Here is an 18,750-nt window from a genome sequence, read left to right as displayed (position 1 = left end):
TTTACTTTAAAGTAAAATAGGTTTCTGGGTATCCCGATATTCTGAATCACTTCCTAGACAGTTAGTTCTGAAGATTGAGTACATTTGGGAAAAAATAAATTCACAATAATAGAAAGGAAGTTGGGTAGAGGGATCAAAGAAGCTCTAAAAGACTTAGGAAAAAAGCTTGCCTGGTTCAAAGCAAATGGAAACAGGTGGAAAATTCAGAAATTGGCCATGTGATTTCTGTACCTGAATTAGTGAAGTCAGGCAAAAAGGTCTCCAGGCCATGAGCCAGGAGATCTTGTATTTTATTTTTATGTCTTCAACAATTTGTTTTGTGATCATAGGCAACTTGCTCAATGTATCTGTGCTTCACTTTATTTGTTGGTAAAATAACATTAATAATATCTTCCCTGCCAATAGGTATCACAGGACTGCTATGAGGATCAGCTGAGAAAATGGATATTAAAATGTCTTGCTAAGTTAAAAACCAGATTTCAATGTAAAGTTGTGTTGTCATAGATTTTATGAACATGCACCACATATGCGCGTGCACTCGCGCGTGTGTGTGTGTGAGAAAGAGAGAGAAAGTGCCTTGATAAAAATGAATCAAAGTAAATTCAAGAGTAAATTGTAAATTTATTTTAAATAAATTCACTTTAAGAGGCAACTAGGTGGCATAGTAAATAGAGTGCTGGGCTTGGAGTCAGGTAGACCTGAGTTCAAATTCAGTCTTAGACACTTGCCATCTGTGTGACCCTGGGCAAGTGACAACTTCTGCCTCCCTCAGTTTTCTGTGTAATGTGTAAAGTGTAAAAGTGTAAGTATAAAATGGGGATAATAATGGCATTGACCTTCCAGGGTTGTGAGGACCAAATGTGGTAATATTTGTAAAGTGGTTAGCACAAGACCTGGAATAGTATCTTATAATTCCTTCCTTCTTCCCTCCCTCCTTCCTTCCTTCCTTCCTTCCTTCCTCCCTCCCTCCCTCCCTCCCTTCCTTCCTTCCTTCCTTCCTTCCTTCCTTCCTTCCTTCCTTCCTTCCTTCCTTCCTTCCTTCCTTCCTTCCTTCCTTCCTTCCTTCCTTCCTTCTTTCCTTCCTTCCTTCCTCCTGTCAACTTAAGCTTTGACTCTTGATAGTCCCCTTGGAAGTTTTGAGACATTAGGTTCATTTTCCTTTCAGGCAAAACTTCTGGTAAGGCTACTTTCTGCCTAATTGAATTCTGCCTGATTGGATCCTTTGTCTTCAAATCCATTTGGAAACTTATTCAGTGTGCAGTCCTCTTTTCTTTCTGAAATGTGATTGCTGTGTGCACTAAGTGGCTTTGTTTGAACAAATGCAAACACAGATAGTCTTGAAGTTCTTTTTTAAAGGGTTCATTATTTCAGTTTTAAATATTTGAGCTTGGTGATCCACCATTAGGGAATCGTGCAATCACAATATGGAGACACATTGTAGACTTCCCAATCTGCTGTCTCTCCCCATTGTCAGAAATATCATGGTGGTAAGTGAAACCTCACATTTCAATAAATACTTTTGAACCTAATTTCTGCTCTGCATGCTGAGAAAGAGCTGTCAAATCTGAGGCGTAATGACTATATGATTTCTTGCCATGGTGCTCAAAATTTAAAAACAGATTTGAATGCCATCTAAGTAAATTCTCTGTGGGATGCAGACCCATTTAGAGATGACTTTTCCATTTGGTTTTTCTACAACAAAACAGGAACAAGTGGCAAAGAAGCCAAGTGAAAAGTGGTGTCTTGGGGAGTAATGACATGGTGAAGCATCAAGGAGCAAAGAGAATGTAAAATGTTGACAAGATTTGATCAAACTAACATACTTCTACAGGGAAACTGACCTGCACCAGACATACACTAAGGTGTACGTGTATGTACATGTGTGTATGTGTGCGTGTGTGTGTATGTATGTGTGTGTGTGTATGTGTGTGTGTGTGTGTGTGTGCACGTAGATCCTTAGAACTGGCGGGGATAATGCAAGTCATTGATTTACCTCTGCTTTATTGAGGAGGAATCTGAAGTATGGAGTTAATTAACTTGCTCAAGATGAAGCGATATGTTTGTCTTTCCCCCATACCATGCTGTTTCCAGTACATAGTTCTGTCCTTTGGAGATAATATCCACCCCAGAGCCCCATATAGGATATCAGAGGATCCAGATTCTAGTTATAGATCTTCTTCTAACTAGATGTGGAACTGTGTGCCTTTACTTCTATAGACCTTTAACGTGAGGGCATTGGACTTAAGGATTTCTAAGTTGTCTTCCAACACTAAAACTTTTTCCTTATATCTTTATGTGTGTATGTGTTTGTATATGTGTGTGTGTGTTTGTGCATACATGGATATATATGTGCTTATGGAGAGGGACAGAAAGTGTGATGTATTAAACAGAATATTGGGCTTCTTTGGAATTAGGAAGACTTGAGGTCAAATCCTGCCTCCCACATTTAATAATAAATGTTTGGTTCCTATTGACCATTTGGAAGAATTTGAATAGGCTAAACCAGAAAGATCTTCAGCATAATCCTCATCCCATACACTTAACCTTATAGTGCTTCAAGCACCTCCCTACTACTCATTTGCTAAGCAATAAGTAAGTTTATATATGTCTATTAGTGGAGATATTTTCTGTACTGCAAAAGAAGTTCCCACAATGAGTGTTTCCTATACACATAAAATTACAGAAATGTCATATATTACAGGATACATTCAAACAGACTCACATATACTTTGAGTGAAGCCTATTTTCCTGATTTTTCTTCTACTTTCATAGTGAATATTTATAGGATCATAGGATTTTATGTATATATATGTATATATACAATTCTATAGTAATTTATGATTATATATGTATATATGGAGAGAGAGAGAGACAGAGAGAGAGAGAGAGAGAGTCAGTCATAGACCAACTCCCTATTTTTATATAATTAAGGAGATTGAGGCCATAGAGGTTAAGTGAATTGCCCTAGGTCACATCAGCTGTAATCGTCAGAGACAGAATTTGAATTGAAAGCCTCTGACTCCAAGTCACTATAAACAAACACACACACACACACACACACACACACACACGCACACACACATTTGAGCATCCTCTAATGTCCTTAATATGATAGGAATGATGTCATTCATGCTCCATTCACTTCGTTAGATCTAAATCTTTGATTTTGTCAGTGTAGTATTCACTCTACTGGTATAAATTATAACCCATCCACATCTTCTCTTCCCATGTAATTTTCTATCTTATTCTATAACTCTTTCATGGAACATCCACTCAGTATTCTGGTTCTTGGTATATTTCAGTGGTACCAATATTCATTCAGTTCCTCCAGTGGTGTGTCAACTTATTGACCAATGGAAAAAGACTGCATATTACACGTATGAACAGGTAAAATAACATTTGTAGACATTTGTAGTCTAATTATTATTTGGCTCTTTGCCCTCTTTTCTGCCTCTGGAATTGTCACTGCAAAATTAAGAAATGGCACATAGAACTGAGGACAATTTTGTATTTTTGCCAATTTCATGGATAACCAACCTGCCAAATGTTGATTGAATTGAACAAGGATTTAATAAGCATAATTTTCTTATCATCTAGTATGTGCTAGGCTCTAGTAATAGAAAGATGAAGGTAAAACAATTTGTGCTCAAAAGGACATTAAATTCTACAGAGGGGACAAGGGGATGTCCTGGTGAATGCCACCATCCTTAGTTTGACTACCCATTGTATATATTCTGTTATTGTGACTGTACCTGAAGCTTTTCCATTTTGGTAGATCCTGCCAGATTTAATACCCTGCTAGCATCACCCTAAAGACCACAGAATCATCTCTAGACCATGGGGAAATATTGGAAGAGAATTATTCTGGAGATCTTTCTAGTTCAGGCCATTTTAATTTTTTTGCATAGTGGAGAGGAACAAACCACTGCTTTTCCCTCAAGTTATATGAGAATGATTGACAGAGTTGAATTTAGGCTAATTTATACTATGTCTGTCTCCCACCACCACATCATTGGAAAAAAAAAGCAATGAAATCTTGGATTCAACAAAGGACAAAATCTTTAATGAACACATTTTTTTTTTTGAAGTTGAGTGTTAAGAATAAAAAAAAATACTTAAAATAAATATTGTACTACTAAAGTGGAGCTGAGAGGGTAATTGTTTGGGAAACTTGCTCCTGTTGTTTCATTTGGGGAACCAAGGGGCTGATGAAGCAGAAATTTATAGTTCCCATGTTCTTTAATGTTCCCAATCATGGCATTTGGAAAGAGGCCTAGACATGGGCTGCCCTGAGTGGATAGCCCAACTCTGCTACTTACTAGATATGTGACTCTGGGCAAGTTGTGTAGTGTGTCAGCCTCAGTTTCCTCATCCTGAAAATGGGAATATTAATACCTATGTTACCTACTTTACAGGGTTACTGTGAGGAAAATCTGCTTATATACTGTAAAGTAAAACAAAAGTGTGAGTTGACCAGGGAAGTTGAGCAATATATAAACAGCAGAAGTCAAGCTTTTTTTTTCCTATTATGCTTAGTGTTCACACCTATTCAACTGCTCTGAATAAGCTTTCAGAGTAAGATTTTCCTGTTGTTCTCAACCACAGAAAACTCTATTGTGTGTGTGTGGGGGGGGTGCAAGTGAAGGGAGGAAAGACGTATTTTCTCTTTCCAGTAATAACGAGAAAAGGATGTGTCATCTGTTCCTTCAAAGTCAACAGGTGTATTATTTGCTATCTATTGTATCTTAGGACAAACTCCAGGATCTTGAGATGATAGTTAACTAACATGAAAGAGAATTGCTACCAAAAATTTCTGTTTTTAGAAGTGCTATTATCAGAAACATCAGTTCTAACCTTTTCCCTGTTCTCTCTATGTCATGCACATTAATTAACACTTCCAACCCCAAAATTCTTCCTATGCGCTATGAATGATTTTTAGAAACACGTTTCACAGAAGAAAGCTTAGGAAAAATAAATCTGAATTATTTTAATTTTTTTAAATTAAAATAAAAATATATTTATTCTTCAGATCAAATTCAGTCTATTGGTGATGTAATTTCAGCAGAGAATGAGCCAAAATTTGCCATTCTGTACTCTTCAAAAAAGGATTTAAAAAAGTTGATTAGTGTAAAGAAAAGTATAGGGAGAATATTTAAAATACTAGAATAATTTACTTAACATTACCCCAACTTTTGTCATAGGATCATAGATTTAGAGCTAGAAAGGACTTTATGGGTTATATCGTCCTACTCTCTTATTTTACAGGAAAGAAACTGAGGCCCAGAAATGTTAGACGATTTTCCCAAGGTCATTCAGCTGCTAAGTGGCAAAGCCTAGATTGAAATCCAGTTCTTCTGACCTCTGACTCCAAATCCAAGGTTATTTCTGTTGCACCACTATTTCTCTTTTTATAAAAGAATTGGCAATGCATTTCTCTATAACCTATACAAATATTTGGCCTTTATCAGCTGAAAGATGATGTCCCTTGTTTGGGTTATGTAGTAGTGCTTTTAGGGTTCCTTATGAGATTTTTAAAAAAACATGTAATAAAATCATTTACATATATATATATACATATATATATATTGCTATCTCTTCCCTACTTTGATATTATGAAACCCCTATATAACACAGTTTGGTCTATCATTAATTTAGAACTTCATTCCCATGTGAAAGGATGACCCCCATAACACCTTTACCTAATTTTGCCTTGAAACCAGCAGATGCCATTAGGTTGGAATGAATGTGTGTTTAAATTTAGGATAGCTTTGTTTAAAATACTTTGTATACTCCAATTTTCAGTGGATATGCAAATCATAAATCAATCCCATGAGTTCATTAAAGCAGAGTTCACTAAGCCTCCCCACTAGGGAAAACTTTGTTACCTGGGTTTGAGTTATAGAATCTATTCAAAAGTAATATAAATTCCTTTCTGAAAAAAAAAATTAGTTTCAGCCTTTTCACTCACTGAGACCAGTGTTTTTGCAATTTGACAAGTAATGGAATTAAGTGAATTGACACTGTTTGCTAGGCAACAGGTCTAAGAATAATTTTTTTCCCACAATCACAGATAAGGACAGAAGTTCTTTTAGTTACTTTACCCATGCCTAGGTTCCTACTGGCAATGGTACATTTTGATTCATGTTTCTAAAATAGGTAACATAGGATATAGCAGAAAGCTTCTGGTCATCTTGTTTTTTTAATTCATTTCTAATTATCTAGGTCTCTACTTGTAGCATACTTTCCTTCTGCAGAAGGGAGAGGAGCATGCTTCATGCTTTCATTCCAATTCAATTAAATAAACATTAAGTGCCTACTAAGTACCAGGCAATATGCTAAACCCTGGGGATACAAATAAGAAAATGAAAGATAGTTTTTGTTCTAAAAGAGCTGACAATTTACTAGGCAAAGACAACACCCAAAAGGAAACCGAAAAGCATGAGGGGGAGCAAATCATGAGAAGGTATCCATTAAAAAGGTGCAATGTTAAATTATTGAGTCAGAATCAAGCAGAGATGCTGATGGAAAATGGAAAGTTTCCTGGAAAGTTTGGAGTCCTCTCTAAAGGAAAACTTAGGGAAAAGTTTATTCCTCTGCTCTCTAGCCCTCCATTCAGAGGAGAGGCAACTGAGGGAGTTGACAAGGTTTTAAGTACCAAAAACTGAGTCAATCAACAGGGTGATAAGATTTCAGGTGATAAGTTTATTCTGGAGGAGACACATTTTAGCTCTAATGACCTGGATGAAGACCTTAGGTTACAGAAGCTTGGTCTAAATCAGAGTTTCTTAAACTCTTCCCACTGGTGGGTGAAACCCTTTTTGCATTTTGGGTTTGTCCTCATTGTGGCGCCTGAGGACTTGCACTATGCAAAGTGTACATGCTTTGTGTTCAGAACCAAGGCTGCAGTGAAGTTGTGTGATGCAACACAAGCAAGCACTTCTAGAAACACCTCAGAATCATTAAATTAATTTTTAGTTGTTGTCCATTCAGAAACATTTTACTGTTGCCATATGGGGTCACAACTCACAATTTAAGAAGCATTTTTTTCTGAATGTCTAGCATTTCCCAGAACTAAGAGAATATAAGAATAGAACACATGTACCATTTTTTTTTCTCTAAGGTATTTCAGTACTTTGGTAGAAGTTTGATCTCAACAATGGAAGAACTCTCTCAGTCAAATGGCCTTACATCCAGACTTTCTCATTTAGTATGATTCTTGTCTCTATCCTTCCATAGATCCTCCATAAAGGATCTACATGGTATATTAGAAGACTTCTTCTGGAACTTATGTTTTGTTGATATAAGTGTGACATGTGGGAAGTCTATCTTCTATCACTTGACCTTTTTGTTGTTGTTCAGTCATTTTCAGCCAGGTCTAAATCTTTGTGACCCTCTTTGGGTTTTCTTCACAAAGACACTGGAATGGTTTGCCATTTCCTTTTCCAACTCATTTTACAGATGAGGAAACTGAAGCAAAAACAGTTAACTGACTTGCCCAGGGTCACACACCTAGAAAGTGTTTGAGACCAGATTTGAACTCAGAAAGATTAGTCTCCTCGACTCTAGGCTAGGCACTCTATCCACTGAGTCACTTAGCTGTCCCTACTATGTGATCTTACTACATGATAATGCTATGTTCTTTTCTGGGTATGTGTGTCTTCAATCATGTCTTACTTTAATTTTTGTATGGAAGTTTTTGGTAATGAGTTGATATATGTGTATATACTTATATATGCATACACAATATATCTCTTCAAAAGTAACATAATAATGATTACCTAATCATCAACTAAAAGAACATAATTTACAGCAGGATTTGAAGAAGTGAAGCTGCCTAGGTATAATACTATACTTTTTCTTAATCCTAACTTCAATTCTCATCAATCACTGCTTAATCTTACCTTGTAGCTGTATCCAACAGATTAAAAATAGAGCTTTTAATTCATCTGGAATTGCATCTTAAATTCAAAAGGCTTTGGATAATTTTTTATGCCTTTAGAAATTTGCCCTGGTTTAATTTTTTTTCAGTGTCTTCATGTAAAAAGACATTAAGTGCCCCTTGAAGAACACTCTCAGTGACTCTGTACTCCCCACATCTTTTCTTTTTTGTAGATCTCTCTGTCTGTCTGTCTATCTGTCTGTCTGTCTCTCTCTCTCTCTTTCTCTCTTTCACACACACACACACACACACACACAATAAACACACACATTTCCCTTACATCACAAAATTTAGAGAAAGATAGGGTCTTATAATTCAACCCCCTCATTTTATAAATGTAGAAACTGAAAATTGAAGAAAAAAATGTCTTACTAAAGGTTGTAAATGTGCCACTCAGCGTAACTGAGATTTGAGTCCAGGTCATAATTCATAAGTCATTAAATATAGAGCTGGAAGGGACATCAGATTCTCCCTAGTCCAACTTCCTTAATTTACAGATGAGAAAAATGAGGCCCAGAAAGAATAAGTGACTTATCCAAAGTTACAAAGGTAGGAAGCATTAGAGTCTGGGTTTGTGCTCAGCAATGTGAGTTCAAACCCACTCTGGTTTAAATTAAACACCTAGTTCATTAGCAACTCAATTACTCTCTTTCCATTATACCAAACTGATTTAACAGTCATTTTCTTACCTCTACAACTCAGCTTGATTCTATATGGTTTGATTTAAGACAAGCAAAAAGAAAGTACAGAATTATGTATGGCATGTGCTTACAACACATTGCTGTCTTCTCCCAGTCAGGAAAAAGTTTCCCTGGTAACCATCTCATATGACATTTACCCTATTTTTTCCGTCCTCACCAATTTCAATAGAACATAATTGGGGGATTGGTTTTGAAATTTTTGTATTTTTAATTTTTTTTTTACACAAAATTTTGTATCAGCCTTCCTGGTTTCATTCAGAATGAGCTTATACTTGTTAGCTGGTCCAGGCTTTTCTTTTCCTTCTATATCCTGCAACACATTTGAACTAAGCAATTTCCAAGAAGAGTGTTTCTTCACAGACATATGCTAGATTGTCAGGCAATTGGTCTTCACTGAGTTCAACAATGACTTTATTGTGGAAAGGAAATTTTGTGCTGGTGACTTACAAGAGAAATGGCAGTTGGTTCTGGGCTTGTTTTCTTACTTTTAATTTAAGTCACTATAAAAGAGCTTTTGAATAAAACTTCTACCTGTTAGTCACTTGCCTACTTTCTAAAAAGTAGTTGCAATTTCTTTTTTTCTTTCTTTCTTTCTTTCTTTCTTTTTTTTTTCTTTTTTGGTGAGGCAATTGGAGTTAAGTGACTTGCCTGGGTTCACACAGCTAGTGAGTATCATGTGTCTGAGGCTGCATTTGAACTCAGGTCCTCCTGCCCTCAGGTGCTTCATCCACTGCACCACCTACCTGCCCCTGCAGGTTTTTTTTTAAAATCTATCAATTAGACAGCTTTTGTGAACTGGCTGCCCACATTTCTTTCAGTTAGATATCAGAAGATGCAACATGAACAACAGAGCCAAGATGACAGAGTACAGAAAGCTGAGCTCTCCCAACATTCTCCTCCAAATGACTTTAAAATAATTCTTCCAATCAAATTCTGGAGTAGCAGAGCCAACAAAAAGTCAGAGCGAGATATTTTTCCAACTGAAGACAACATAGGAGGTTGGAAAGAGAGATCTATGACAAGAGGAGAGGAGGCTGGCCCAGAGCCCACATGGATGAATCACCAGCAGTGAGACTAGGTGGTGGCGACAAAAGCAGCAGCAGCTTTAGGACCTTTCAAGCCAAAGACAGTAAGGGGAACCTAGCAACTGTTCAGAAATAGATTACTATTTCTGGCACTGGTCACAGGACCAAATGTTGTTTGGCAACTCTATTGCCCATATACACTTCTGGGTCATAGTTCAAGAGTGTAGAGAAGTACTTTCTGTCCAGAGGGAATGCAAAACCTGAGGGGCAGTATCACTTCTGGCATCAAGGAATCAGGGACTGGGGAACAGTGTCATTTTGGGTCCCATGGCAAGAGAGACCCTGAGGAAAAGTGCCAATTGCAATTCCAAAGGACCAGGCATCATTCCTCGGGGAGGATTACAGAAAAAAAGAGCAGTGACCACACCTTTTCCTAGGTTAAAAAAAAAAAATCCTGAAGCTTGAGACAGAACTCTCTTCCTTCAACAGCCCCCCCGCCCCAGGAACAGAGCTCAACATTATCATAATGTCTCAAATCAAGAAATCAGGTGGGAAATTGAAGAAACAAATAAACAGAAAGAACCTGAACTTCAAAAAAAAAAATCCGCTATGGTGACAGAGAAGATCAAGACACAAACATGAAGACAATGAAGTCAAAACAGCTATAAGCAAAGCCTCAAAGGGGATAAAATATGAATTGATTTTTAATAGTATTTTTCCCCAGTTACATGTCAAGAAAATTTTTAGCATTTATTTTTGCAAGATTTTGAGTTCCAAACTTTTCTCCCTCCCTCTATCCCCTCCCCTCTTACAAAAATGACAGGCAGTTTGATATAGTTTATACATGTGCAAACAAGTAATGAAAAAAATCCACATTAGGCACAATTGTGAAAGAAGAAACAGATAAAAAATGAGAAAAATGAAATAAATTACAAAAAGAAATATGATTCGATCTGCATTCAGAATCCATCAATTCTTCATCTGGATATGTATAGCATTTCCTTTGTGAGTCCTTTGTTCTTGTCTTGGATCATTGTGTTGTTGAGAAGAGCTGAGTCATTCATACTTGATCATCACACAATGTTGCTGATACATGTAAAATGTTTTCTTGGTTCTGCTCATTTCACTTTTCATTAGTCTGTATAAGTCTTTCCAGGATTTTCTGAAATCCGCCTGTTTATCATTTCTTCATTGCACACTAGTATTCCGTTACATTCATATACCACAGCTCCAAACTGATGGGCATCCCCTCACTTTATAATATTTTGCCACCACAAAAAGAGCTGCTATAAATATTTTAGCACCTGTAGGTCCTTTCCCCCTTTTTAATCTCTTTATCTTTATCTCTTTAGGATATAGACCTAGTAATGGTATTGCTGGATCAAAGGTATGCACAGTTTTGCTGCCCTTCGGGCATAGTTCCAAATTGCTCTCCAGAATGGTTGTATCAGTTCACAACTCCACCAACAGTGCATCAGTGTCCCAATTTTCCCACATCCTCTCCAATATTCATCATTTTCCTTTTTTGTCATATTAACCAATCTAATAGATGTGAGATGGCATCTCAGAGTTATTTTAATTTGCATTTCAATAATCAAAAGTGATTTAGAGCACTTCTTCATATGCTTATAGATAGCTTTGATTTATTCATCTGAAAACTGCCTGTTCATATCCTTTGACCAATTATCAACTGGGGAATGACTTGTATTCTTATACATTTGACTTAGTTCTCTATATATTTGAGAAATACAGCCTTTATTAGGGAGACACTTACCGTAAATATTGTTTCCCAACTTTCTGCTTTCTTTCTAATCTTGGTTGCATTGGTTTGGTCTGTACAAATGCTTTTTAATTTAGTATAATCAAAATTATCTATTTTACATTGCGTAATGCTCTCCATCTTTTGTTTGGTCTCCCCCCCCCCATAGATCTGACAGGTAGACTATTCCTTGTTCTTCTAATTTGCTAATGAGACCCTTTATGTCTAAACCATGCACCCATTTTGACCTTATCATGGTATACAGTGTGAGATGTTGGTCTCTAACTAATCTGTGTCCTACTGTTTTCCAGTTTTCCTAGTAATTTTTTGTCAGATAGTCAGTTCTAATCTCAAAAGCTGGGGTCTTTAGATTTATCAAATGCTAGGTTACTGTGATCATTGGCTACTGTGTCTTTTGTGCCTAATCTGTTCTACTGATCCACCACTCTATTTCTTAGCCAGTACCAACAAGATAGTTTTGATGACAGCTGCTTTATAATATTGTTTGAAATATGGTATTGCTAGGCCACCTTCTTTTGCACTTTTTTCATTAATTCTCTTGATATTCTTTGTTGTTATTGTTGTTGTTTTTTGAGGGGCAATTGGGGTTAAGTGACTTGCCCAGGGTCACACAGCTAGTAAGTGTCAAGTGTTTGGTCTGAGGCCGGATTTGAACTCAGGTTCTCCTGACTTCAGGGCCTGTGCTCCATCCACTGCTCCACCTAGCTGCCCCAATTCCCTTGATATTCTTGACCTTTTGTTCTTCCAGATGATTTTTATCGTTATTTTTTTCTAGCTTTATAAAATAACTTTTTGGTAGTTTGATTGGTGTGGCACTGAATAGGTAAATTAGTTTAGGTAGAATTGTCATTATTATTATATTTGCTCAACCTACACATGAGTAATATTTTTCCATTTGTTGAGATCTGACTTTATTTGTATGAAAGGTTTTTCTTTTGTTTGTAACTGTGTTCATATAGTCCCTAGGTTTGTCTTGATAGGTAGATTCCTAAGTATTTTTCATTGTTTACAGTTATTTTATTTGTTTTTGTTTGTTTGTTTGTTTTTGGCAAGGTATTTGGGGTGAAGTGACTTGCCTAGGGTCACACAGCTAGTAAGAGTCTAGTGTCTGGTCTGAGACCAGATTTGAACTCAGGTCCTCCTAACTCCAGGATTGATGCTCTATCCACTCCTTACAGTTATTTTAAATGGAATTTCTCTTTCTATCTCTTGCTGTTTGGTTTTATTGGTCACATAGGGAAATGCTGATGATTCATGTGGGTTTAACTCATATCCTACAACTTTGCCAAAATTTTTAATTTTTTGAGTAATTTTTAGTTGATACTCTAGTGTTCTCTAAATATGCCATCATATCATCTACAAAGAATGATAGTTTTGTTACTTATTGCCTATTCTAATTACTTCAAATTCTTTTTTTCTTCTCTTACTGCTATAGTTAAAATTTGTAGTACTATTTTGAATAATAGTGGTGATAATGGGCATTTTTGCTTCATCCCTAATCTTATTGGGCAGCCTTCTAACTTATCCCTATTACACTTAATGCTTGCTGATGGTTTTAGGTAGATACTGCTTGTCATTCGAAGGAATGTTCCCTTTATTCCTACGCTATTTGGTGTTTTTAATAGAAATAGATACTATATTTTGTCAAAAGCTTTTTCAGCATCTATTGAGATAATCATGATTTCTGTTGGTTTTGTTATTGACGTGGTCAATTATATTGACAGTTTTCCTAATATTGAACAAACCCTCTATTCCTGGTATAAATCCCACTTGGTAATAGTGCATAATCCTGGTGATTTATTGCTGTAATCACCTTGCTAGTATTTTGCTCAAAATTTTTGCAGTGATATTCATTAGAGAAATTGGACTATATTTTTCTTTCCCTGTTTTAGCTCTTCCTGGTTTAGGTATGAGCACCATATTTGAGTCATAAAAGGAGTTTGGTAGGACTCCACATATTTTTCCAAATAGTTTATATTTTATTGGAATTGTTCTTTAAATGTTTGGTAGAATTCACTCATGAACCTATCTGGCCCTGTTTTTTCCTAAGAAGTTCATTAATAACTTGTTCAATTTCTCTTTCTAAGATGGGGTTATTTAGGCACTCTATTTCCTGATCTGTTAATCTAGGTAATTTATATTTTTCTAAATATTCATTCATTCTGATCAGATTGTAAGATTTATTGGCATATAGTTAGGCAAAATATTTACTAATAATTGGTTTAATTTCTTCTGCATTGGTGATGATTTCACCTTTGTCATTTTTGATACAGGATAATTGGTTTTCTTCTTTCTTTTTCTTTAATCAAATTAACAAATGGCTTTTCGATCTTATTGGTTTTTTTCCATAAAATCAGCTCCTAGTTTTATTTATTAGCTCAATAGTTTTTTTTTTTAATTTTAATCTTATTAATCTCACCTTTAATTTTTAGGGATCCAGTCTGGTGTTCAGTTTGGGATTTTTAAGTTATTCCTTTTATAGTTTTTTTCATTGCATGCCCAATTCATCAATATATTCTTTTTCCATTTTGTTGATGTATGAATTTAGAGAAATAAATTTTCCTGTAAGTACTGCTTTGACTGCATCCCATACATTTTGGTATGTTGTCTCATTGTTATGATTCTCTTTAATGAAATTGTTTATTGTTTCTATGATTTGTTCTTTGATCTACTAATTCTTTAGTATTAGATTATTTAGTTTCCAATTATTTTTTATCTATATTTCCACTGCTTTTTGTTGAATGTAAACAAAACAAACAAAAAGTACTTGACCAAAAAAAACCTACTATGGGGACAAACAAGATTAAGACACAAACTGAGAAGAAGACAATGAAGTCAAAACAGCTACAAGCAAAGCCTCAAAGGGGAAAAATGTGAATTAGAAAGAATTCCTACATGAATTCCTGGAAAATCTAAAAAATAATTTTCAAAATCAAATAGGAGCAGTAGCAGAAAAAATTAGGGAAAAATTAATGGAAAGGAATAAAAATATGAAAAGACAATTAACATCTTGGTAAGAGGTACAAAAAATACTAAAGAAAATGTTACCTTAAGAAATAGAATTGTTCAAATGAAAAAAGAGGTACAAAATATCACTGATTTAAATAATTTCTTAAAAAGCAAAATTAGCCAAATGGAAAAAGAGTTACAACAGTTCACTGAATAAAATAATTCCTTAAAAATAAGAATTGGACAAGTAGAAGCTAATGACTCCATGAGACACTAAGAAACAATAAAACAAAGTCAAAAGAATGAAAAAAAATGAGAAAATGTTGAATATCTCATTAGAAAAAAATGACCTGGAAAATAGATTAGGGAGAGATAATTTAAGAATTATTGGACTACCTGAAAGCTATGAACAAAGAAAGAGCCTAATCATAATATTTCAAAAAAAAAAATCAAAGAAAACTGCCCAATATCCTTGAATCAGAAGGTAGAATAGAAATTGAAAAAATCCACAAATCACTGCCTGAAAGAGATACCAAAATTAAAACTCCCAGGAATATTACATTCCAGAACTTTCAGATTAAAGTGAAAATACTTGCAAGCAGTCAGAAAGCAACCATTCAAATACTGTAACCCATAGTCAGCAGGATCTCACAAGTCTAGCAGCTATCACATTAAAGGAGCAGAGAGCTTTGGATATCATAATCTGAAAGGCAAAAGGACTAAAACTATAACCAAGAATAACCTACCCAGCAAAATTGAGTATAATCCTTTTGGCACGGGCGGGGGAGAATGGACAATCAATGAAATAGAATAATTTCAAGTATTCTTTATGAAAAGACCAGAGCTGAACAGAAAATATGATTTTCAAACATAAGACTCAAGAGAAACATAAAAAGGTAAATATGAAAGAGAAATCGTTAGGTACTCAATAAGGTTAAACTGTGTACCTTTCTATACAGGAAGATGATACTTATCTTCTAAGAACTTCATCATTATTAAGGTGGTCAGAAGGAGTCAACATAGAAAAAGGGTGCAGGAGTGAGTCAATTATATTTCTTTACTTTACACCATCTCAACATAATTGAGAAAGAGGGAGGCCTTCAGAGAAAGAGGAAGGGAGAGGGAAAATGGGGGAAATCATCTCACATAACAGAGGTATGCAAGGAAGAGCTTTTTACAATTGAGAGGGAAATGGACTGTATTGGGGAGATGTGTGTGCAGGCAAAGCTTGAACCTCACTCATATCTAAATTGGCTGAAAAAGAATGTATATATATACATATATATGTGTATATATACACATTCACACACATACACACACTCACATATACATACATGCATATATACATATACATACACAAGCACACAATCAAATGGTAACAGAAATCTATCTTACCCAATAGAGAGGTAGGAGGTGCAAGTGACAAATAAAAATGGGGCTGATACAGGGGAGAACAGATAAAAGAAGGCAATGGTAAAAAAACAAAACAGATTTAAGAGGAGGGGCAGGATAAAAAGAGAGAAAGAAGGATAAACTGAAGAAAATAGCATGGAGGAAAATACATAGTTAGCAACCATAACTGTGAATAAAATGTGATAAGCTCACCCATAAAATGGAAGCAGATAGCAGAATGGATTAGAAACCAGAATCCAACAATATGTTGTTTACAAGAAACAAACTTGAAACAGCGAGAGACACAGTTAAAATAAAAGACTGGAGCAGAATCTATTATGCTTTACCTGAAGTAAAAAAAAAGAAAAAAAAAACCAGGGGTAGCAATCATGATCTCAGATGAACAAACCCCAAAATAAACCTAATTAAAAGGGATAAGCAGGGAAACTACATCTTTCTAAAAGGAATCATAGACAATGAAGTATTATCAATACTAATACTAAACATATATGCATCAAATGGCACAGCATCAAAATTCTTAAAGGAAAAGTTAAATGAATTAACTGAGGAAATAGTAAAACTACACTAGTGGGGAGGAGGGGCTCAATCTTCCCCTCTAAGAGACAGATAAAACTAACCATGAAATAAATATGAAACAAATTAAGGAGATGATTACAATTTTGGAAAAGTTAGATAAGACAAACCTGTGGAGAAAACTGAACGGGAATAGAAATGAGTATACCTTTTTATCAGCTATACATGGCACCTTCACAACAATTGACCAGGTATTAGAACATAAAAACATCACAGTCAAATGCAGAAAAAAATAGAAATATTAAATGCATTTTAAATCATAATTCAATACAAATTACATTCAATGAAGGTCAATGGAAAGATAGATTAAAAATTAATTGGAAACTAAATAATCTTATCCTAAAGAATAAGTGGGTCAAAAAACAATTACAAACAATCCATATTTTCATTAAATAAAATGACAAAAATGAGACAACATTCAAAAATTTGTGGGATGCACCCAAAGCAGTACTTAGGAGAAAATTTATATTCTAAATGTGTACATTAATAAAAGAAAGAAAAACCAAAATTGAGCATACAACAATGCCAAAAAAAATACTAAAAAAGAACAAATTAAAAATAGCCAATTAAATTCCAAAATAGAAATCCTGGAAATCAAAGGAGATAGTAATAAATTTAAAGTTAAAAACAAAACAAAATAAAACAATGAGCTAATGAAGCTAGGAATAGGTTTATGAAAAAATAGACAAACCATTGGTTAATTTGATTTAAAAAAGAAAGAAAACCAAATTACTATTATCAAAAATGAAATGGTCAAGGCACCATTAGTGAAGATGAAATTAAAGCAATTATTAGGAATTATTTTGCTTAATTATATGCCAGTAAACCTGGTAATCTAAGTGAAATGAATGGGTATTTAACAAAAATATGAACTGTTCAGTTTAACTGAAGAGCAAATAGAATACTTAAATAATTCTATCTTAAAAAAATTAATCGAACAAACCATCAACAAGCACCCTAAGAAAAAATCCCCAAGAGTAGACAAATTCAAAAGTGAATTGTACTAAACATTAAGAAACAGTTAATTCTAATACCATTTGAAATAACAGTTAAAGGAGTCCTACCAAATTCCTTTTATGATACAGATGTGGTTTTGATACATAAACCAGAGAAAGCAAATACAAAGTAAGAAAACTATAGACAAATTTCATTCGTGTATATTAATGCAAAAATTTATATATGTATATATACACACACACACACACACACACACACATACACACACACACATACATACATAGCAAGGAAAGTATTGCAATATCTTCCAAAGATCATATACTATATCCAGGTGAGATTTATACCCAAGAATGCAGAGATGGTTCAATATTAGGAAAATGTCAGCATGATTGATCATATCAGTAACAAGAACAAAAATAACATGATTATATCACTAGATGCAGAAAAAGCCTTTTACAAAATATGATACCCATTCCTGTTAAAAATCCTACAAAGCATAGGAATCCATGGAGCCTTTTTTAAAAAAAAATTATTTATTTTTAGTTTTCAACATTCACTTTTGAGTTCCAAATTTTCTCCCCATCTCACCCCTCTCCCCACCCCAAGACAGTGTGCATTCTGAATACCCCTTCCCCAAATTGGCCTTCTCTTCTATCAACCTCCCTCCCTTCTCTTATCCCCTTCCTCTTCTATTTGCCTGTAGGACAGGGTAGATTTCCATACCGTATTGCCCACGTATCTTATTTCACATTTTCATGTAAAAACAATTTTTAACATTCATTTTTAAAACTTTGGGTTCCAAATTTTCTCCCTGCCTCTCTCCCCACCCACCCTCATTGAGAAGGTAAGCAATTTGATACAGGTTATATATGTGTAGTCATGCAAAACACTTCCATAGTAGTCATGTTATGAAAAATTAACTATATTTCCCTTCATCCTATCCTGACCTCTGTTTATTCTATTCTCTCTTTTAACCTTGTCTCTCCTCAGAAGTGTTTGTTTTTTATTACCCCCTCCCACAATCTGCCCTGCCTTCTATCATCACCCCCTTTTCTTACCCCCCCATATTTTCCTGTAAGGTAAGGCAGATTTCCATACCCAATTGAGTATGTTCTTCCCTCCATAAGACAAATCTGATGAGAATAAGATTCACTCATTCCCTCTCATCTTCCCCGACTTCCCCTCCACTGCAAAATCATTTTCTTGTCTGTTTCATGTAAGAAAATTTATAGCATTCTACCTCTCCCTTTTTCTTTCTCCCAGTATAATATTCTCTCACCCCTTAATTTTATTCTCCAGATATCACCCCTTCATCTTCAACTCACCCTGTGCCCTCTATATCATCTATCTATCATCTATCTATCTATCTATCTATCTATCTATCTATCTATCTATCTATCTATCTATCTATCT

At 35.0% G+C, this 18,750-nt stretch overlaps 1 protein-coding gene across 2 annotated transcripts in view; it reads left to right on the top strand.

Annotated features, from left to right (window-relative positions):
- Positions 1-18,750, top strand: part of SGCD (sarcoglycan delta) — a 1,287,299-nt gene that overhangs the window by 280,690 nt on the left and 987,859 nt on the right. The window contains exon 1 of one of the 2 annotated variants that reach the window (XM_027841885.1): positions 5,327-5,378. The exons of the other annotated variant lie outside the window; for it this stretch is intronic. The gene's annotated coding sequence lies outside the window, so the exon portion shown is untranslated. Of the gene's footprint in view, positions 1-5,326; positions 5,379-18,750 lie in introns of those variants that run through there. 2 annotated transcript variants of the gene reach the window in all.

Source organism: Vombatus ursinus, unplaced genomic scaffold (assembly GCF_900497805.2).
Source record: "Vombatus ursinus unplaced genomic scaffold, bare-nosed wombat genome assembly UNPS02014863.1, whole genome shotgun sequence".
Lineage (NCBI taxonomy): Eukaryota > Metazoa > Chordata > Mammalia > Diprotodontia > Vombatidae > Vombatus > Vombatus ursinus.
The sequence above is the reverse complement of the archived record's forward strand: the minus strand, read 5'-3'. Positions and strand labels throughout refer to the sequence as shown.